We start from the raw sequence: 24,236 nt of genomic DNA on the forward strand, positions 1-24,236 counted from the left end.
ACAACGGTATAGATGCAGGAACTTGATTTAATTGGAAATAATTATCTTAATTGAACATCAGATACTGATGCATAATTTGGAATGACATTTTATTATTTATTTATTTTGGAATGACATTTTATTAATTTACCTCTTAGGCAAATTGAAAACTTCTTTGGTGGACATGGAATCAAAATAAGTGAAGGTGGTTGTATAAATCAGAATCTAGACACTGCTGAAGAGACCAGGCGGTTTCAATCTATGATTTATTACAAACTTTGCTGTTCAGAGGGCCTACAGGTAGCACAATGCTGACTCCTGCTATTCCATTTCTCCAGAAAATGAGGTGTTATTAAATATTCAAATAACAGTATTTTTGTTGCTATAATATCATTAGTTGGTGTTTTAAAAAATCCAAAATCTAGATAATTTCTGCCTGAAAATGTTTCCACAGAATTGTATGCTACATTAAAATTTCAACTGGAGCAAAGTGTGTTCTTTCAAAAGCCTCTCTCTTTGTTTAAAATCCTTCCAATGTGTCTTACTATTTTTATTCCAAGTACTTGTGTTAACAATGAAGTTGAGCAAATTATATTTATTGTTTATTTTTATTTTTCTCAGAGCCAGTTTGGATTTCTCCTACAACTGGAGGATCCCAAGGGCTTTAAGAAAAATGGGAGAAGTCCATGGAAGGAGATTTGGGGAGGATAGTGATATTCTGAATGACAAAAATGATGGATGTATCTTATTTTCTAAGACGGTGACTCTTTGTGGGCCCTTAGTGTCAGGATGGGGGCTGGTCACCAGAAAGACCAGGCATTGATTAGGAGCCTGGAACTTGCTGCCTCACCACCCAACTTCTGGAAGGGGGAAAAGGGATGGAGATTGCATTCATCATCCATGGTCAAGGATTTAGTCAATCGTGCCTACATAATAGAATCTCCATAAAAACTCCTACATGGATGGTTTCACAGAGTTTCTGGGTTGATGAACACATCTACATGCTGGGAGGGTGGCTCCACCCAACTTCATGGGGACAGAAGAAGCTCCTGCACTTCTGGACCTCACCCAACACACCTCTTCACCTGGCTCTTCACTTTTATTCTTTATAATAAAGTGGTGAAGGTAAGTAAAGTGTCTTCATGGGTTCTATAAGCTGTTGCACTAACTCCAGGTAGTTAATATGAGAATTGAATAGAATTGCTGGACACCGAGTGGGTGTGGGAAAGTTGGAGAAGCAGTGTTGGAAAAACACCATAAATTTGGTGTCAGGAGGAAAAAACACTTCTCAGGTACTCATTGATTATTAACCTGAACAACATAAAATGTGGAAAAATTGAGTAGAAAATCAGTTATATTGAGATGAGCTCTATGGTACCCCCCATACTGAAATTCAAAGATTCTATAGTTCAAAAGTCAAATAGCAATAATTGTGAATACATGGGAATCTGATTTTTGTGTGCCTAATATTTTCTAAGAAACTGCAATCTTTCTTCCTCTGCATCATTCATATGGTATTGGTCTTGTTACCAAGATTAGAATATGACTGTATTTAGCTTGTAAATTTCAGGATCATTCTGAGGTTAAGCTTGTTAGGAAGCTTATATTGAAATGAACCATGTTTCTAGACTGTGTTATAATACTCCAAAATATTATACTAGGAAAGAAATTCAGGATGCACACTCACCATATAAGCCTTAAGTGAAATAAATGTGTCATTGATCTTTATTGCAGTTATGGTGTGGATTTCAACTGATCAGCAAGAGGAGATGTTTGAGACCTTGAACATCATTCTGAAATGAAATTTAAGGGAATAAATAGCCCCCTCAGAGTCAAAAAGTAAGACAACATAGAAATTGAAGTACTTGTTCTTGCAGAATTCCTCTTTGTAAATTATACTATAGGTTTTCATTGAAGTATACATATGCTATAGAAGTAGATAAGCATCTCATCTTTGTTCTTTCTCTATTCGAATATTCTGAAGCAAATATTATTCTCAGATGCTTTATATTAAAGAATCCATGAAATATTCATTGGTTCTTCTATCTCCCTTGAAAGTAAAGAGTATGACAATTTTATTCTACAATGTTGATGTGAGATAACATTTTCCTCAATAACTTTCCTGTGGAGTAAGTTTGGAATAAAGAGAAAAATCTTAAACTCAGTATCTTCCAATTGACAATGAATTATTAAATATAGCTCATAAATGCCAATGTGAATCTCTTAAGTTTAATAGATGATTTTAGAGGACGTTAAAAAATTAAAATTAAATCTATCTTATCCAATCAACATTCTAACAAAAGGTTTCGATATGGCAGGTTAATTATATATTTTAAGATAGAAATCTTTAGTGTGTATGGCTTTAAATTACCAAGAATATTTCTACTCATGCTATTAGCCAATAACTTGTTCTCAATTGTCTAAGTATTATTCAGAATCAATAAATGTATCTTAGATGAAAGAATTTTACTCATTAGTGGTGGTTTTACTTTGGGTAAAGAGAGCTGATCTGCTGATATAACTTTCTTAGTAAATTATGATATCTCTCCAATCCCTGTCACTTAACTATTTCTCTTCCCCTATTCGATACTGAATTTCAATCTGTAACATATGCACTTTAAATGGGATGCCAGAATTTGTGAATATGTGAACAGGTGTTGCTGTTAAAATTAGAACAAGAATGAAATAGAAAAGAAGCAGAGGGCTTAATTCACATTAACATAAAAACAAGATGAAATATGTATCTTTTTGAGGAGAAGAAGTTATGTGGAAATTTGACCTGTGAAACTGCATTGCTCACACTTACATGAATGAGCAGATTTTAAAACTTTAATGTATGTGAGTGGAAACATATCAACTTGACTAGGAAAAAGGGAAAAAAGTATTTTGAAAGGCACATACTAAAATAAAAAAAGCAATGAACAACAAAAACAAAACGATAAAAAAGAACAAAAAAGCAAACACAGAAGCACTGCTTAAAACAGTAATTATCTCTCATTAGCGATTTGTATTGCTTTATAACAAGAAGTGAATTAAACTCTAAAAATATTAACTTACCAATTTCAAGGAAACCCAAAGACCACTGGACATACGCCCAGGTGCTTTTGGAGGGTGCAGTAGGACTCTGAATATATGAAAGAACAATCTAATCATGGTAATATAGAACTCTCCAGGTCATCAGAATTTAAAATCAAATTAGAACTTTTCTCAAAATAGTGCAATACGAAGCACATTTTTGCCAGAATTTTGACACTTCTTTTTCATATGAAATCTTCATTATATCTGGGTAGTATGCATGCTATTCTAAGCAGCTTTAGATAAGGGGATCTCTTTTTTAAATGCCTTATGTGGACACTAGAGAAATTCTACACACTTTCGTTAGTTTTCATGAAGAAAATTGATATAAAAGGGATGCCATTTTGTTTTTCTCAGAACATCTAATACAACTGGACAAAAATACCAAGGTATTGGGGATGATTCAATCTCAATGGATCATAGTTTTTTGTTTTTTGGGTTTTCTTTTAAATTTTTAATATATAGTACTTCCGTTGATACCAGATCTGGCAGCTTTTCAGAAATGCATGGAGAATTCAACAAATGCAAATCAGGTTTTCATGCAGATCTCCATTAAGCTTGGACCATCTCCAAAATTCAATCTAATGTCAATGAAAGAGCTATACTGTATCTCACTGCAGACATGGTTGCTCAGTCAAGCTTCCTGAATTTTTGTCTTATATAAAATGCCAAAAATACATTTTTCTGATGTGCGTCCACTTTACCAAGTAACTAGTTCAGTCGCCCTGACTCCCTCACCCATTCCAGTCACCCAGTTTCCAAGTCTTAGAACTTTATCAATCATGTTGAAATGTTTTGGTTCAGTATTATTCTAGAACTTTTCCAAAGAAGCCATTCTTTCTTTTGAGGGAAAGAATGGGGTGACTACAGCATGGTGAAGAACAGAAAGCAAATTTGTATTGCCATATTTTCTTTTTCTCATCACATTTCGAGGGTATCTCCATGACAAGCCACTGAATAATAGATATTTTTTAAAAGTGGCTTTTCCCAATAGATAACCCCAATTTAAAACAGGATATCCTGGTCTCTCAATTGACTGACAGGAACTGTCTTTGGATAAAACAGACAATATGTTTTCCAATATGGCAAACAAAGACATGAAGGATTTGATGGGAAGTTATTAGACATTCCTCACAACGATGAAGGAAAGACGCAGAAGCATCTTCGATCTGTGCTCTGAAGGAGCGTGTCATAACAGATTTAGGAAATGATAATCAGAGACACAGATAAATATTCAGCCAGTGGAGGGAGAATACATTTCCTAACCATGAAGCTACTTAACATTTAGTTCCATGGAGCAAAAAGTTTATAGGGGAAATTCTCTGGCTTCCCCGCTAAGATAATTCCCTGAGGATGCCTCTTCAACCCTAATCTTAAAATACACCACTGAATTGTAGAATGGTAATGATTTTCATTGCTTTTATGAGGATTTGTCAATGTTTTTCACATCTGAGTATGTGAATTATTTATTTCCCCAAAATAACTAGGGAAATATTCAAAGATATTATTTATCAAGTATTCCTTCATTCTGAATTCATTTAGAAATAACATTTGCTTGGTATTTTATGATAGTGCATATGTAATTATGACAGGAATAACATTAATAAGCTGAAAATTACTCATACACCCTGAGCACAAATGTGACCACACTAGGGATTCTCATTAGCTATTTTCATTTAGTATTGGTAATGTGCAGTGTGTTTGTTGTCATTACTAATCAATATTATAAGATCTTCATTTCTTAAGTCAGCTAACATTTATCAAGTGCCTTCTAAATACTAAACACTATACTAGGCACTGAAGAAACAGAAGAGATTAAGAAAAGTATCCTATAAAATACATCTCAATAAAATGCAAATTTTCTAAAGAAAATAAATAGCCTATCTAAAAAACAAATATTTATTTTGTGCCTAATTTGGCCCAGAAACTATGGCTGATTGCTGGAAATTTAAAAGCAAATAAAAAAGACAAGACATGAAAAAGAACTGAGGCTAAAGAGAGAAGCAGGGGCCAGATCATAAAGGACCTTGAACACCACCCTAATGAGATTAGCCTTCATTTCAAGATCAATCAGGAATCATTTTAGGAATTAAATGTAGGAACAATTTATCAAAATTACGCTTGGAAATGTTACAGTGACTGATCTGTGGAGAATGGATTGAGTGGAAAGCAGAGACACCAATTAGGATTTTGCAAGTAATTCAAGTAAGTGGGTGAAGTAGGGGGAAAAAAGATAAATTAAAAAGATATTTAGAAGAGATGATGGTGGTTCTGAGGGACTGGTAAATGTAGAAAGAGAGGGTCAAGGAGACAAGGTGAGAATAACCATGGAATTCTGATTTAGGTAACTATATGTATGGAAGTGCCAATCATATATTCAGGGAATCCAGAAGGAGGAACCATTGTAGAAGGTGGGGAGCTCTGGCGAATTCAGTTCTGGATATGCTGAGTTTCAAATTCTGTGAGTTCTCTAAGTAATAACAGCTAACAGACAAATCGTCTAAAGAGCATAAGAGAAGACTGGATTAGAAAAACAAATCTGGGAGTCAGTAGTCTCTTACTATAGTGATATAGCACACCAGTACAATACAGTGTATCATGGAAGGCAAGAGAAGAGAGTGCTTCAATAATAGTAATTATTAGAGGCCTCGGCCCTCTTCCTGAGGTCTTCCTTCCCCCACAATTCTGCCTCCCACCCTGCCCCCATGGCTATGAGCCTATCTGCGGGACCTATCTGTGGGGCAACCCTGAAGTGTTAGAGAGCTAATGTTTACCAAAAAATATCCATCATCCGGTGATAGACAGGAAACTACTGGATAAATGCCCCAGCTCACCCATAAAAATGTACCTTTTTTGTGATAACTCTGAGGTGTGTTCTACTCTGTCTCCTAGAGTTTTCCAGTGAAATTAAGCCCCAGTTGTCCATGTTGATAACATGCTTGCTAATTCACCCTTTATTACTTTCTTCTCTACCTCACTTTATTACTCTCCCACTTGCTTTTTTCTAGAATCACCTGCAAAATTAACTACTTGTATCAAAATTTTTGTCTGAGGATCTGCTTCTGAAGGAACTAAAATTAAAGTAACTGGTACAAGAATTTGTCTTAGGAAGCAGTCTCTCGACATGGTGACCTGGAATTTAATCATTCACCAATCAGATGGCAATTAAGGGCACCATTACCGGTTGTAAGTGAGGTGGTTAGAACTCCTGATGTGCTGTAGCACCTTGATTACTGAGGCTGTCATGTGTGGTGAATTGGAATAGATACAGATAGAAGAGACTGCACTGGCTTATGCAATACTATTGACCTTAAAGGATATGGAATCTATGGTAAAATCAGGATTGTGAAGTAGGTTGAGCGTTGCTAACTGCAATAGATTGAAACTCCAACTCCTACAAGTTTTCTATGCTAAAGTTATGGTCCTGATAGAGTTCTTGAGTATGTGTGTAAGCACGCTTGAGAAGCCTGAACTTGCAGATTCCCCCAAAATCATTAGGCTGGCAGAAAAGGACTCTTCTCCTTTGCTAAAGAATGTTAGTATTCTTTTATTGGACAGCATGTAATTGTCTCACCTCATGCAGATGCCTCACAAGACAATGACTGCCCTTCTGAAAATCTGCCCCCACCTGCTCTCAGTGCTTCTGGACCAACAACTAGAAGTAAGGCTCAGGATGGCCAGATGAGGAAAATATGTCCCTGCTATTAGAGGAAAAGGATTTTCACCAAAAAAAGCTTTGGGATCTGGCCATAATGTAGGAAGTAGGAGAACATGCCTGGGAATGGATATTTTGAGTGACAGCTCAAGGGATGCAGAATAAAAAGACAAATAAGGGAGAGTTTACTGATATGAGGGCACTTTCTTATGACTCGAGATTTAATGTCTTCACAAGGTCACCTATAATCAGTCCTAAAAGAGTGATGGGTTGATTCTTTCAAGCACATAACAAATGATGGTAATTGAGGAAAAGGATCAGTCAACGTATTGAGGAAAGTGTCAAAAGGCTCAGAAGTGGGTATGCTGGCATGGGTTTATCATGTAAGATAAGGATGACTCTTTTCTGCAGGAGGGCCCAAGGAATGCTACCTGTGGTGGTGAATTTTATGTGTCAATTTGACTGGGCTAAGAGATGCCCAGACAGATAGTAAAACATTGTTTCTGGTGTGTCTGTGAGGGTGTTCCGGGAAGAGATGAGCGTTCGAATCAGTAGACAGAACAAAGAAGATCCACCCTCACCAGTGCAGCTGAGCATCACCCAGTCCAGCGAGGATCTGAATAAAACAAAAAGGTGGAGGAAGGGTAAGTTCCCTCTCTGCTGGAGCTGGGACATCCATCTCCTCCTGCCCTTGAACATCTGTGCTCCTCATTGTCAAGCCTTCACACCGGGACTCACACCAATGGCTCACCTGCTTCCCAGGCCTTCAGACTTGCACTGAATCACACCACCAGCTTTCCTGAGTCTCCAGCTTACACATACCAGATCGTGGGACTTCTTGCCTTCCATAATTGTAGAAGCCAATTCCTACAATAAATAAATAAATAGTGTATATGTCTCCTATTAGTTCTATTTCTCTGAAGAGCCCTGACTAATACACTCCCTTTACTCAAATACGAAATGGGATAGTAAGAGGAGCACTGGTATCATTGAGAAATTCAATTATGACTGCTTCTGTAGGCAGTATAGGTGATACGGTTAAGTAACTGGTTCCCATGGTGTCAATGAAGATGATAGGATTCTGTGAATTCTGTAAGAGTGGAAGCCAGGTAATGTAATTTAATCATTGGAAGCAAAGTGGACATAATTACCATAATGGGCAGAAAAGCCGAAATGTTAACCAAGGGGCACTAACAAGGAGATATCCATCGTTATGGCAAACACATCATGGTGTTTTGAGAGATAAGATAAGCCTCCAAGAAGGGTATCGGTTAACTTACATAGCCCAAAAAATCTCAAAGTAGGTAAGCAAAGGCTGATGCTGGTCAACAGACTAAAATAAAAAAACAAATCCCATAACTCTCTGCCCAGTTACCAGACGTGAATCAGTTTGCAGACCCAAAGAGCACTGACTGAACAGAAGGCTGGGTAGCCTTGAGGAAGGACTCTGCAGTGTCAGAATAAATATACACAGCATTTATACTCCAATCCTTCCCCCAAAAGACATACGGACATTTGCCAGAGGAATTGTACCCAGATATTTTAAGGATTTTTGGATAAAGTGTATGAGCTGACACCGATAACTAGAGAACTCAAAAGACCCTCATGGCTCCATGTCAGAGTTGAAAAATCGAGTCCATGAACCTGCTCAGTGGTTACTTGCCCAGTCTCTGAGTGCATAATCAGGATGGATCTAATCAACAGCTTGCAGACCCCTCACACTGGTTCTCTAATCTATAAATGAAAAGCCATGGGAGGGGAAGAGAAAGCCTCTGAAATAGACCCAGACCGAGCCAAAATCATAAAGCAGAAGCAAAAACACATCAGTGGAATGGCAGAGATCAGTGCCTCCTTCAATGATGTTTTAAAACATGGAGATGGTGTTCTTCATCATATTTCCATCAAATTCATCAGCCTGGTGCCTTGTAAAACCAGATGAATCATGGCAGATGATAGCCAACTGCTGCAAACTTAACTAAATAGTAGCCCCAAACATGATTGCTGCGCAGTTTGTGATATATTTACCAGAACATAGCAACGCAGCCTCTGGAAAAATGTGGCTACTGACCTGGTAAATGTGTTCTTTTAATTCCCACTTCGAAGGAGGTTCCGAAGCAATCTGCATTCGCCTGATAGGGACAGCTATATATGTTCTTGGTTTTGACTCAGGGCTAACTCTCCTGCTTCCTGCCACATAAAGAACAAGTTTTTGCACCTGTATAACCTGTAACGAAGAAAGAGGCACAGTGCTTGCTAGCCCACTTTGCATTTTAGAGACAGCATATACAACAATTGAGAATGTAGCCCTGACCCATTTATCATATGATTTGGAAGCCTGGTAACTTATGTGGGGCCCAGAGAAAAAGGGTTCTTCAGCAGGTACAGATTGCAATACAAACAATCCTGCTGTTTGGCCACGTGATATAAAAGATTCTGTGCTATTGAGGAGGTACCCACAGTGGGTAAGCATGCCATGTGGATTTGCTAGCAAATTCTGGTAGCAAAATCAGAAGATGTTTCCTAAATTTCCGGAGCAAGGCCATGTTATCTATGTTCAAACAGTGACCTTCGCATGCTATTATACCTCAGTAGAGTGAGTATGTAATTTGAGCTTCCCATCATGAGCTGGGTATGAGGTCATAAGATTGATAGGCGCATCAGCAATACCTGAGACAATGGAAATGGCATATTAAGAATGGGAATTAATGAGGTCAGAAAGGCAAAAGTAAGTTACATGAACAGGTGGCCCATACCACCACGTCACCTACCTCTGTTGCACCTAACCCTTTCTTAGCTCACAAATGTGGCTTTGTTGAGGATTCCCTATAACCAGTGGATGGAGGGGAAGAAACAAAACCTGGCTTGTTCTACAGGTGAGTTGGATTGATACGTCTGTGAAAGCCAAAACTGGCTGTAAATGCACCATAGCAGTATACCCCACTCAGGGGTGGTCCTGAGGAATAGTGGTGAAAGACAATATTCTGGTGGGCAGAGCTTCAAGCAGCCTACCTGGTCATCAGCCTTGGAAGGTATGGATATAGTTGGACAGTAGTGAATGATGTGGTTGTTTGCTTGGTCAGAGGAATTATAAAGAGAATGACCAGACAATTAGAAACAGTAAAGTCTGAGGAAGAAGTCTGTGGTTGGGCCTATGAGAATGCATGCAGAATCTGCAGATCTTTGTGTTTCACAGCCATGCCTGCCAGACCAAATCTTCTAAAGAAAGCTCCCTTGAGGAAACCAAGGAATCACTTGGTAGAAAGTTGACTACACTGAACCACTTCCTTCCTAGAAGGGTTAGGTATTAAGAATTATTGAGATTAATAAAGTTTCTGAGTATAACTTTGTGTCTGATTTATAATCAAGGAATCCTATGTGACATGACCTTGGACAATTTTGTGCGGAAAAAGGTGTGATAATGAGCACATGACTGTCCAACCTTCTGTTCCTACCATTACCACATCATCCTAAAATGGTCAGAATGAAATAAAAGAAAAAAAAATTAAATAATCTCTTAAAGGTAAAGCTATGGTGCCAGCTTAAAGATGACACCCTGCAAAGTCAGTGCCTGTCCTTCAAGATGTGGTCTATCTTTTGAAGCAGGCATTATATGGCACTGTGGCTCTGAAAGGTAGAACACATGGTCTGGGAAGTAAAGGTGGAAATAAGAGTGAGCCCTGTCTTGCAGAAATTGGGTCTGGCTCCCAGAAGGAGGCTACTTCCTCAGGAAATCCATTAAAGGCTTTACTAAATCATTTGGGGCTCTTCATGCCAATGGACTAGCATGTGAAGAAAGGAGTTACTAGACTGTCAGTCGCGTTAACTCTGATATGAAGGACAGGGCTGCTATTGTGTAATGTGGCCTAAAAGATATATCTAAACAGAGAATCCATTCACTGTTGCCGCCCTTGGTACTTTCATGTCTGCCATTCCTGTAAAGTTTAGCATCTAAAGCTTGATCCCTACACCTTTAACCAGGAGCTCTGACCCCTCAAAGCTAAAGGTCCAGGCTACTCTACTGAGCAAATCACCTAGATTAGCATAAAAGCTGACCAAGGACAGGAGATAATAAAATGGGTGGTAAAGGAGAAAAATGATAAATACTTTACATTCTCAGAAGCAATTACAGTCTCAGAACCAACTGCAGTATGATAAAATGTAGTTTGTTTCACTAATGCTTCTGCTAGAAGTCCTTTTATTGGAAATTATGACCAGTTATCACCTTCAAGATTCAGTGACAAAACTGAGTGGCCTTCATTTGGGTCACGAGTGCATTTGAGCGGTGCAAGGACTTGACCATAGCAGATGCAGTTAGAGCCCATCTCCTATCTCTTTGGAATGCATCGGTACATATTAAAGTTGTTTACTGCAAAGACCTGATCTCACGGCCTGATGACATTTAGTGTGTTCAGCCACAGGAGCATTCTTTGTGCTCTTTAATTTAGAAGTACTGGGGAACAATTATCCAAGAGAAGCATCCTTCAGTTAAGGATGGATGGCTAAGGTGAATCCCTTTGGCAAGGATAACTCTGGGATGTGTTTTACACTGTCACCCAGATTTACCCAGTGGTTTTGAGGACCATTTCGTCTCATCAGCGACTTGCTTGAACAAACACTCCTTATTTGCTTCCATCCTTTCTTTGCCACACTTCTTTATTCTCCTAGCAGTGTTTCTTGAAATCACTTCTTAAATAAATATCTTTTTTTTTTTTTTTTCCGTGACCGGCGCTCAGCCAGTGAGTGCACCGGTCATCCTTATATAGGATCCGAACCCGCGGTGGCGGGAGCGACGCCGCGCTGCTAGCGCAGCACGCTACCGAGTGCGCCACGGGCTCAGCCCTTAAATAAATATCTTGAACTTAAATCCTTATCTTAAGATTTGCTTACACTCTATGGTGCCTTAGAATCAAGGAATTATTGCATGGCTTGTTCTTGTGGTGATAGTTCTTATTCAAAAAGTTGTTCATAGGTAAACAGGATCTGAAAACCAGAAGACTGCAGAGAGTATAGGGAGGTATGAGCTTCACAGACATGAACTGTACTGGGCAAGGGGAAATCAGTGGGACTATTCAGCTGGTACCCTGCATGATGTTTTTTAAAACTAAACTGCTGGGGATTTACTAATGTGTATGATCAAGCATAGCAGGCAAAATTCCAGCACAGATAAGTGAGGGCTTAAGATCATTATATGTATTTGTAGAAATTTAACTATTGAGGAGTCATAGGCTATTGAGGCCAGGGTCATTCAAGTTTTTAAATTAAAAGAAAGTATATAGAATGTGAAAGTTATAATGAGAACAAAAGATTATTCAAACTGCATCAGAAAATACTTATTCTAGCTATTCTGAGACAACTGCTGACTATAACTCATTATTTAACAAAGATTTAGACTGTCTCTAAGTATTTTTTGAAGCAATATGTAAGCAGTCAAGAAAATGACCTATTTTCGGGTGTCTTACAGCTCTCGATATGTGAGCACAGACCTCAATACATTATTCATACATGTAAACTCCATTCACCTACATGCAAAAGTTGTAAGTAATTATTTGTTTTATATTAATATATAAGTGTAATAAATATGTCAATTTCCTCTTTGATTTAAAACCCTATTAGATTTTTATTAAGACAAAATAAGAGCTTGTTATTGATATATCATATCCTTTGAAACTTTCATTCAGACCACCTGGGAGATTAACTTGGCATATAGATACATGTCAGCTTCTGTAGGTAGACATAAGAAAAAAAAAAAGGATATTTTTATATTTTAGTTTTGTTACACATACAAGAAATAAAAATTATATGTTACTGTTATATTCTAGTTTATGAATCAAAACTTTTATTGAAATAAAATATTAAATTACTACATTACATTTTACTTATTTTATATGAAAATTGGAAATATCAAAAATATTTTTCTAAGCAATATGATATATATTATTCTAAATATACACATAAGAGCACACATACATATATTAATACATATGCTATTCAAGATGATAACTAATTGTTGATTTTTTTTTAGAGGGATTCAAAGCTCTTTTTGATGTGATGCTGGGCTTCTAAGACAGTGGCTAGCATGGACTCTATTAGGTACCTGGCTAGGCTAAATACTTTTCCTTAGTGTGTGCCCAGTTACAGAGACTCTAAAAATCAAGAGTCTACAAGTTCTAATTTCACACATTAGAAAATCTCTAACACACATATTAGAAAAATAATCAATATTAATTAGAAACATCTTTGCATGTATAAATGAAGCACTTATAGTTTTCTAAGAACCAAATCTGAAGAAATATAACAGGAAAATATAAAAATTGGCGATTTTCTACAAGTAGTCATCTTTTAGGCAAAATAAAAACAATTGGCAAAATTTGTGGGAAATCTAGTTTAGGAAATAGAAACTACAAAGAGATTGTGAACCTCTCATGAAGTTGTAAGAATCTTAGTTCCCTCGGTTCATATGTAAAAGAACTCCAGAGAGTCTGCTTATGAAAGCAGAGCAAGGAATGTTGACCAACGTAAGACTCTTCATATCAACAGAAATGGAGCTGAAAAGTTGGGAATGGTCACATATGGAACAAGTAAACTCCCTCTATTATTGCTATCAGGTAAGGTATTTTACCAGTTGATACATATCTCATTTAGCATAAGATATTTGGAAAAATAGTACTACATGGTTACATAGCTTAACAGTAATGTAAAAACTTTACTACATATCATATGTTAAATATAGATAATGAACATGGATATTTTTTCAAAGGTAAGTTATAAAAATAATTTTAAATTATGTAATTTCCATGCAATTTCAGTGTATTAGTAGGTAAAGTATATAAACTTTTTTTCATAAAATAATCAAGTTATTAATGTATTCTGAGGTCAACATACTTTAATCAATCTAATGTTAATAAAATTTTCATGGTTTTAGTATGTATACAAAATCAAATCTGAAATCTGTGAATGCTTGATTCTTAGGAACTGTAACAAATTTAATTATATTGACATCACATCCTACAATATATTGTAAATATACCAAAACTCTAGACAACTCAAAGATGTTATTTTTACATAATCATATAATTAGAATAGCCGAAAAGTTGGTGATGGGTCTACCTACCTTCTGCATGAAAACATTCCTATTAACTTCACTTGTTCTTGAAATTTTCATTACTTTTATATATTTTTAATAAAAACCATATGCCCCATGTCTTACTCATAGGCTATAATTAATAAATATCTGTTATATGAATTACTTTGGACCATGTATCGAAGAACATTTTATATAGCAGGCATCTTAGAGAACAATTGATCTAAACCCAACGTTTCACAGGAAGAGACAATGACGGCCAGACAGGTCATTTTCTTATACCCCAAATCACTCCACTAGTTAATGAAAGAGCTGGTATTAAACCCAGTAGACATTAAATGTTTGTTCATTTGCCTACCCACCCCACACACACATTCACATCCCACAAAATTAGAGCCCTTTCATGTGTATTATTTGTCATAGATTTTTTAAAATGATTTCATGTGTATATATCTTGTTTTCACAAATTATAACCTCTAGCTGAATTGTTGTTTCTCATAACAATGCTCGTTATTAAGTCCTGATGACTTTGCCCACTCTATGCTACTACTGGAACTTCTCATGGGATTTCTGCAGTAGACTCCTAACTCGTCTCGCTGCCTCTGGCCTTGCATCCTTACAGTCCGTGCTCTACACAGCAGCCACAGGGATCCTCTTCAGATGTAAGTCAGATCATGTCACTCGTCGGCTCAGTATCCTGTAAGCTCCCATTTCACTAGGAGGAAAGGGTTGAATTTTCATGATAGTCCTTCCCTGATTCTGTCCCCACCTTGCACATCTCTGACCTCATCACCTCCCATTGTTCCCTCTCTCGTTCCACTGCAGCCCTGCAGGCGTCTTCACTGTACCCACATATGCCAGCCTGTGCCAGCCTTCATGACTTTGCGGTACTTGTTCACTCTACCCAGTCTGCTCTCACCCCAGTGTCTGCAGACATATCTTACCTTTTTCAAGTATGCTTCAATGTCATCTTTTAAATGCCTGATCACGTAAGTTAGTACTGTCCTCTTACCATAACGTACCTTATTTTGGTCTATAGCATGTATTACTTGTGAACACTATACAGTTTACTTTTCTGTTATATTTTTTAATTGCCTGTCTCCTCCTACTGGAATGTAAGCTCCACAATAGCAGGGAGCATTACCTTTTGCTCACTCATGTATTCTGTGTGCCTAGAACTGTGGATAGCATGTAGTAGAGGCTTAATAAATATTTGTTAAATTGAAGTTAATTGATCACACTTTTCAATAAAAGATTATTCATTTTACTTGCAGCACATTACGTTTTAGTAAATAACTCAAATAATTGCATTTATATTGATTACTATAATAAAGCTATAGCCATAATTTTATATTGGGCAAAGTAGCTTCAAAAAATCAGGTAGACTATATAGATTTTATATTTTTCATAATTCTACTTTTGATGTTTTCAGTGTATAGATTTTCCTGAAAGTAAGTTAGTCATCTTTGAAAGCTACATGAATACTTTCAGATGACTAAGGTACTATTTAAAACACTGAACAGAAAAATAATTTACAAAATAGTCAACAAACAGCTGCCTTCAGTTATCATGTTTGTACCTTAAAAGTCACATAGAAACTGTTTTATTGTTTTTACAATTGCTAATTTCTATTGTGCTCCTATATTAAAACCTCATTTATAAGATTGATTTTGTTACTTAAATACAAGCACAAACAGATTTCACCAAATACAAACAGAAATATATATATGTCACCAGTAATGTCATTTCAGTTCAGTTTGGTTCTCTTTAGTCCAATTATAAATGCAGTTTTTCTTTTATTTTTCCACTATGATGCCTTCCAGTAATTAAGTTTTTCTCATAGAAAAATATAGTACATTAAAAAGTATGTGTTGAGTAAAAATCATTGCTTAGGAAAATGTACAGATAACTTTGTGTCCCCACAGCAAGAGTTAATTTAAGAGAAAAATTTTCAAACATTTTCCTTTTTAGAAACGTAAAATTTGCTAATCGAAGCAGAGAATCTTTAAGCTTTTGTTATCCCCAGAAGAAGAGCTGAAAATGCATGAGTTAATATACTGTGACTATGAAGCTTAGATACTATTAACAAGGGGAAAAATGAATGTAATTCTAGGCCACCATTCATTTTTAGTAACTACATTTCTAGCTATTATTTTTCCTATTGAAAAGGTACATTAGGACCTGATGTGCTTGGCATGGGTTACAGAATGCTAATACTTTCTAATTATAGACTGTTTCCTGAAAATCAGGTAGACACTCCAAATAAATGTCCAACACATCTGCACCTGCGGTGTAGCACTATTAATTCAGGATTGCTGACAGTGCAAGAGTCCAGGGCAAAATATCACTCGACATGGTGATTTTATCTTAGTTTTATTTCCTTCAGCATATTCCTCTAATTGAAACTTTTAAATTATTTTTCTCTCAAATTTCTTCAGATTCAGGTTTAAAGACCATTTGGAAATTGAAAGTAGCAGAATCTTATACTCTTTCACCTGGAATATGAAAATCTCAGTGGATATTTACAAGGAGCAAGAGTAAGGAAGTAAAATCAGATTAGATAAAACTGTGGATAAGCAAATTATTATGGCAGAGAGGCAGCATGCTTAGTGGAAAAAGCAGAGGCTTTGGGGCCAGCCCAACCTCAATTTCAAATACTGCTTTGGGTACTTTACGTTAAGACGCAATCACTTCATTTCTCGTAATGTGATAATAATAACCCAATCCAGAGGATTTTTCTGAAGAATAATGAGATATCATAAAGCTTCCAGCGCAGTCTTTGCACTTGGTAAGTTCTCAATCAATAGGAGCAATTAGGTGAATTATTCTATTGTTTACTTATGTTTTTCTTTTAGATGATTAAATCATCCTGAAATTGATAATCCAGTCGGGCATGAACATTAAAATTATACAGAGTAAATTCGTTATGGTATTGATCAAGGTTTTCCTTAGTTAAACAAAACAAAACAGAACACAGATTTCTGTTGAAATTTTTACAAAAAATTTGAAGTGATGTTTTGCACGATGTTACAAGTACCATATGGCTACGGTGGAAAAATAATTCTGAAATCTTAGCCTTGAGGTAATGTCACCTGGCACCACCAAAGGAAAAGGCAGATCATCTCCCAAGAGGTTTCACAGAAGACATTCATTACTCCAGTGATTCTCCCATGGCTCAAAGGATGGCTGTCACACTTACACTCAGATGTAAGCTCACTACGGCTAAAATATTTGAGTCACAAGTACTGAAGTGTAATTATGGTAGGTGGTAGGTGTTTTGTTTTGTTTTATGAAAAGTTGTTTTTACACTGTTGCAGAACAAGTAGAACTGACTCTAATGCTACATAATTTATGTACCTGATTTACTGTACCTTTGAAGTTTGCAACACAATTCTGAAAGAACTCTTCAAAATTAGACATATGCCTCTACCTGCCCCAAAATGCTATGTGTATGGCAGAAACATGATTTTATCCATCTTTCAAGGGCAGAATCGTATTAACCAGCTCATGTATGAAAATGGAATGCCCGTTTGTTACTTTAAAATGAATAATATGTGCAGCAAAACCAAAATATTTAAAATTCTTGCATATAGACCAACATGTGAGCCAAATACATATTAGAAGTTTTCTAGATAAGCAGAAATTAGACCATAAGTAAATATATTAATGGATATATACTATAATAATCCAATAATTAAAAGTAGGCTTTTTGACTACGTATCTCCCTTCACCTATAGCCCCATGGCTCTGCTCTCTCTTTTTGACAAACAGGAGAGTTGCTGTCTGCCCATCCTTCTGCTTTTTCCTGAACTCACTCCACTTAGGCCTTCATGTTGCAAAATCCAGTGGTCAATTCTCAGTCCATACTAACAATTTTCCAGCAGTGTTTCACATAGTCGATGGCATCCTGCTTTTTGAAACATTCCTTCATACATTCCTTCATGTGTTTTGCATCTGTAATGTCCCTAGGCACCATACTCCCTCGCTGCTCCAACTACGACATTCATTGCTCCTTAAGGATTTTTTTGTAAAACTTTTATTTGAAATAATTGCAGAAATAGTACAAAGAACTTCCATATACCCTTTACCCAGGTTCACCCACTGCTAATGTTTTGCCACACTTTATCATTTTCTCTTTTTCTCTCACTTCCTCTCATTCACTTTTTTTTTTTTTTTTTTTTTTTTTTTAATGAACCATTTGAGAGTAGATTACAGACCTCAGGCCCTTTTACTCTTTTACTTCTCTGTGTATTTCCTTAGAACCAGGACATTCTTCAATGTAATCATAGTAAAACAACAACCCAAAAAATCAGGAAATGAAACACTGCCACAATACTGTTATCTATTTTACATTCCTAATAAAATTTCATCAATTTTCCAGGTAATATAATTTATCACAAATTTTTTGCTGGTCAGGGATCCAATTTAGGATTATGACTGTATTGATCTGTCATGCCTCCTTTAATCTGGAATGGTTCATCAGACTATAATTTTCTTTCATGACGTTGACTTTTTGAAAAATGCAGGCTATTTTTTTTCTTTTCTTCTTTTTTTTTTTTTTTGTGGGAGAGAATGAGCTGTCTTCATGACTAGATTTGGGTTTTGCATGTTTGCTAGCAGCAGCACAGGAACACATACATAACACTGTGTCTTCTGCGGTGCATCTCATCCAGAGGCACATAGCGTTGGCTTGTCCCATTATTGGTAGTAGTATTTCTGATCAATAAGTTAAAATAATGTCCTCCAAGTTCCTCCCATTAAGTTACTACTTTTCCCTTTGCAATCAATAAGTAATTGACGAGATACCTTGAGACTACGTATATACCCTGCTTCTCCTTAAAATTCAAATTTGTAATTTTAGCATCTGTTGTTGACTCTTGTCTTAATCAATTATTGCTACAATGGTGACTTTCTAGCTCTGACTACTTTTTTAATTGGCATTCTATTTACTGTAGAGCAAAGCTTCCCCCATTACTCATTTATTTAATCATTTTTATGTTAGTATGGAATCACGTATTCACATTTTATTCAATAGTTTCATTCAATGGGTTTATTCAATGCATTGCTCTCATAATTTGTTTTTATGCTTAAATTGCTCCATCTTTTGAGTAGCTTTTGGCTAGATATTTTGTTACTGTTGTTGATAATTTCTTGACCTGTGTATATTGGAGTAATCTAGGGCTATTCCATAGTTCTGTTTTGGGTTCTTTTAGATAAACTCATTCTGTGTAAACTTATTAAATACAATAGTTTAACTGTCATTTTTACATGGAGGACCCTGAATTTATATCTATAGCCCAACCTTTCCCCCTGAACTCTAGACACTCATTTCCAATCACCTACTCTATCATCTAATAGGCATGTCAAATTTGAACTACTCCCCCAAATCTTGATTTATCCCCACAAATCTGTACATACACCCTTTACCGTGTCTCCTATCTATTAAGTACAATTTTCTTGAGCCAGTGCTCAAGTCAAACTTCTTGGAGTCCTTCTTGACCACTCTCTTTTCCTCACTCCCCATGACTAATCTGACAGCAAGTCTTATAGCTTCCAACTTCCTAAAGTATCCAGTGTCTGACTACCTAGCACCACTTTCACCACTACCACACAAATCCAAGTGGTCATTATCCATCACCTGGGTTGTTGCTGTAAGTTCCTGACTGCTCTCCATGCTTCCACCTTTTGCCTGCCTTCCAAACCTAATTCCCAAACAGCAGCTAGAGTGATCCCTCTAAGGCACATATTATATTGTGTCATTCCTCTATTCAAAACCTTTGGCCTCCTATTTATTCAAAGTAAAATTCAAAATCTAACCATGGCTTATAAGGTTCTGCATAATCTGGTTGGTGATTTCCTATCTGACCTCATCTCTAACATTCTCTTTTTTCCTGAGTACATTTCACCCACTCCTGTCTCCCTTTCAGCCTTCCAGTCCTCCCCTGCCTCAGGACCATTGCATACACTGTTTCCCAGTCTGTTTTTCTCTTCTTCTAGATATTTGCATGGTTTACACTTTCCCATCCTGCAGATCTTAACCCAAATGCCACTTTGTCAAAGAGGCTTGTGCTGATAACTCATCTAAAATAACACTCCTGCATCTATTTCTTTACCTTGTTTTACTTTTTTATAACATACTTAATCACATTATATTTTTATCTGCTAATTTTTTTTGAAATGTCTGCCTTAGACACTAGAATGTAAACTCTTAAAGCAGAAACTTGTCTTTATTATTCAATGTTATATTTTCCTGAGTACCAAAGAGTGCCTGAACCCAGTAAATACTTATTGAGTGAATAAATGAAAGGTTGCTAGAATTATGCTAAGATGGCCTTATACATCCCTCTGTAGAGAGACTTGCTAATAAGTCCTAAATTCCTGGTGCTTGTTGGTTTCAAGTCTTCTCTCCCAAGACTTGTGTGGCACAACCAAAATGATTTTCCTGCTGTGCTTCTTGTGGCCTACAAATTCCCATCCTACTTCCTGAAGGTGTGGTACATTATTTCTCTATACTTGCCAATATATTTAGTCAGGTTACGTTTTTGTCTTGATGGCCTGGGAGTCATTTGGTCTATAAAATGATTTTGCCCATCTATGCTCTGATCCATTATGATCTCACACTTTAACTCTCGAAAGCCAAATTGGATACCTCCTTCCTAAGTTGTTGGTGACACCCCATTATTGCCTCTTGTTCTCAAAGTCACAATTGTCTCCTGTGAACTCTGCTCGTGGATTCGTTTGTCACTTAGAAGAACTTAGCTAATTTTCCTTGAACACACAGCAGTTCTGATTCAGAATTTTGTTATGAGGTTTCACTGTATACCATCTGATGAGAATATTAGACTTCATCTTTGAGGTTATAACACACAGAAGCAGGCCTATGTATGTTCTTGGTTATAAGTCAGTTTATTTTAACATAGATGAAGCAATTGCTTGCATGTGGTTTCGGTGCCATTTATGCCAATTGCTATACTCAGTATCAGATACACTCATGTTCACATGCAGGCCTCTAAAAACCGTGTGAAAAAAAGTAAAATTTTCCATTTTTATAGATGAAGAAATGAAAGCTTTGCAGGTGTAAGTAATTTTGCCAAGATCACTCAAACAGAACTATAAATAAGCAATCTACATATGTTCAAAGCCAGGTTCATCAGATTCCAAAGCCCATTTTTTTTCTACTCTATCATATTATTTTTGCATTCTTCAGTTGTTCCTTTAGGAATACACCCTAGCCTGGCCTCTGAAAAAGAACTGCTTCCTCAATCTAGAGAAAAACTGAGTTTGGTGGTTAATAGGAGTACTCTTTCTTCTTTCATACCACACCATGTCTGCTCTGAAAACTGAGCATCTGCGATCACTTGACACTTCTTCTGATCCTTTCTGTGCACTAGCAGATTGATTTTTAAGCTTATCCTGTTGACATTTTCAGTTCCTAGGAAGTAAGACATTTGTTATGCTCTAAGCTTTGTCCCTGTGGATAATTCTACCCCGATGGCACCCATCTTTTAGGGATTTCAGCAATCCCCTAAATAAACCAAAGTCCATCTGCTAAAGGACCGAAAAAGAGTCAGAAGTGTGATTAAAGGAAATTGATTCTTTTGGTTCTATCATTCCCTCTGGATTTTCTTTTTGTTGGGTTTTTATGAAACTCTGAATTTTCCAGGGAACAAATATTGTTATGTGCGGGCTGATGTGTGTGTATTTTCAGCAATATGAGAAATGAGAAAAAAGTATTGGATAAAAGTGCTAATGACTTGAGAATGTAGGAGAATGAGCTACAGTGAAGAAGAGAAGAATATTTCTGCCTAAAGGAATTTTAAAACTTTTTTCCCACTATTGTCCTTTAATGTGTAGGAAATCACATTTTCCATGAGGGAAGGCGATTAGGTAGAAAAAGAGCTATGGCTCAGATTTAGACACTATTGAATTTCTCCTCTGATTCAGACCTGAGATAACTGCATTGTCTGAGCCTTAATTAGCTTCTCTATTTATATCATAAGGACAATAATATATTCATTGGGTAATTGTGAGAATTAAGACCACCTACTTGCAAGGACCTGATGCATGGTAAGCACTCAAAGTGTATGACTGTAATTTTGCTTTTCAAAACCCCTCTCTGGGTTTCACAGTCTCTAACCCTCTTTGTGAATAGGAGTACCTAACATGCTCAAACATAGAGATTTTTTAAACTATGTTTTCAATTAGACTTTTATTTTGAGATAAGTATAAATTCAATTACATTTTTAAGAAATAATATAATGAGATCCCATGTGCCCTTTACCCAGTTTCCCCAAGGTAACATTTTGCAAAACTATAGTACAATATAACAATCAGGATACTGACATTGAAACAGTCAAGACACAGAAGATTTCCATCACTATAATGCTCCCTCACGTTGCCCTATTATGGTCACCCCTATATCCTTCCCACTTTCATCCTCTCCTTAACTCCTGGGAACCACTAATGTGCTCTCTATGCCTATCATTTCTTCATTTCAAGAATGCTACATAAATGGAATCATACACTGTGTATGATTTATCCAGTTGTGTATATCAATAGTTTGATCCTGTTTATTGCTGAGTAGCATCCCATGGTATGGATATAATCCCATTTGTGTCTTTTTTTCTTTTGTCGCCTATGCTTTGGTGCTCTTATTCATAAAGTCTTTGCCCAGTCCTATTTCCTGAAGTGTTTCCCCTATGTTTTCTTTTAGGAGTTTTATAGTTTCAGATCTTATATTGAGCTCTTTGATCCGTTTTGAGTTGATTTTAGTATATGGTGAGAGGTACAGGTCTAGTTTCATTCTTCTACACATGGATGTCCAGTTTTCTCAGCACCATTTATTGAAGAGGCAGTCTTTTCCCCAGTGTATGTTCTTAGTGCCTTTGTCAAAGATCAGTTGGCTATTAGTATACTGGTTGATTTCTGGGTTCTCTATTCAGTTCCCCTTGTCTGAGGGTCTGTTTTTATGCCAGTGCCATGCACTTTTGGTTACTATTGCTTTGTAGTATAATTTGAAGTCCAATAGTGTAATGCCTCCAGCTTTATTTATTTATGTATTGATTTTGATCAGGATTGCTTTGGTTATTTGGGGTCTTTTGTAGTTCCACATAAATGTTAGGATTGTTTTTTCTGTTTCTGTGAAGAATGTCATTGGTAATTTGATGGAATTACATTGAATCTGTAGATTGTTTTGGGTAGTATGGACATTTTTATGATGTTATTTCTTCCAATCCAAGAGCATGAAATGTCTTTCCATTTTTTTCTTCTCTTTCATTTCTTTTCTTTTAAATTTTATTTTATTTTGTCAATAGACAATGTGGTTGATTATTGTGGCCCATTACCGAAACTTCCCTCCTTCCTTCCTCTCCCCACTCCCTCCCAACAACCTCATATCTATTTGCTTGTCATATCAACTTCAAGGAATTGTAATTGTTGTGTCTTCTTCCACCGCTCCCCCCCACCAGGTTGTTTGTGTATTTATTTATTTATTTTTAGCTCCCACAAATAAGTGAGAACATGTGATATTTTTCTTTCTGTGCCTGACCCGTTTCACTTAATATAATTCTCTCTAGGTCCATCCATGTTGTTGAAAATGGCAGTATTTCATTCTTTTTTATAGCTGAGTAGTATTCCATTGTGTAGATATACCACAGTTTCCGTATCCACTCATCCGATGATGGACATTTGGGCTGGTTCCAACTCTAAGCTATTGTAAAGAGTGCTGCAATGAATATTGGAGAACAGGTATACTTTTGACTTGATGATTTCCATTCCTCTGGGTATATTTCCAGCGGTGGGATAGCTGGGTCATATGGTAGATCTATCTGCAATTGTTTGAGGAACCTCCATACCATTTTCCATAGAGGCTGCACCATTTTGCAGTCCCACCAACAATGTATGAGAGTTCCTTTTTCTCCGCAACCTCGCCAGCATTTATCAGTCTTTTGGATATTAGCCATCCTAACTGGGGTGAGATGGTATCTCAGTGTGGTTTTGATTTGCATTTCCTAAATGCTGAGTGATGTTGAGCATTTTTCCATGTTTCTGTTGGTTCTTTCAGCAGCGATTTGTAATTCTCATTGTAGAGATCTTTCACCACCTTGGTTAAAATTATTCCTTGGTATTTTATGTTTTTGATGTCTATTGTAAATAGACATGCTTTCTTGATTTCTTTTTCTGCTATTTCATTATTGGAATATAAAAATGCTACTGATTTTTGCATGCTGATTTTGCATCCTGCAACTTCACTGAAAATCATCTATTAACTCTAAGAGTTTTTGTTGTTGTTGTTGTTGTTGTTTGTTTTGGGGGGGGGTTTTGTAGAGTCTTTAGGTTTTTCTATATATGGGATCATGTGATCTGCAAACAGGGATGGTTTGACATTGTCTTTTCCACTCTGGATGCTTTTTATTTCTTTCTCTTACCTGATTACTCTGGCTAGTA

This window comes from Cynocephalus volans, chromosome 9 (assembly GCF_027409185.1).
Source record: "Cynocephalus volans isolate mCynVol1 chromosome 9, mCynVol1.pri, whole genome shotgun sequence".
NCBI classification, from domain to species: Eukaryota; Metazoa; Chordata; class Mammalia; order Dermoptera; family Cynocephalidae; genus Cynocephalus; species Cynocephalus volans.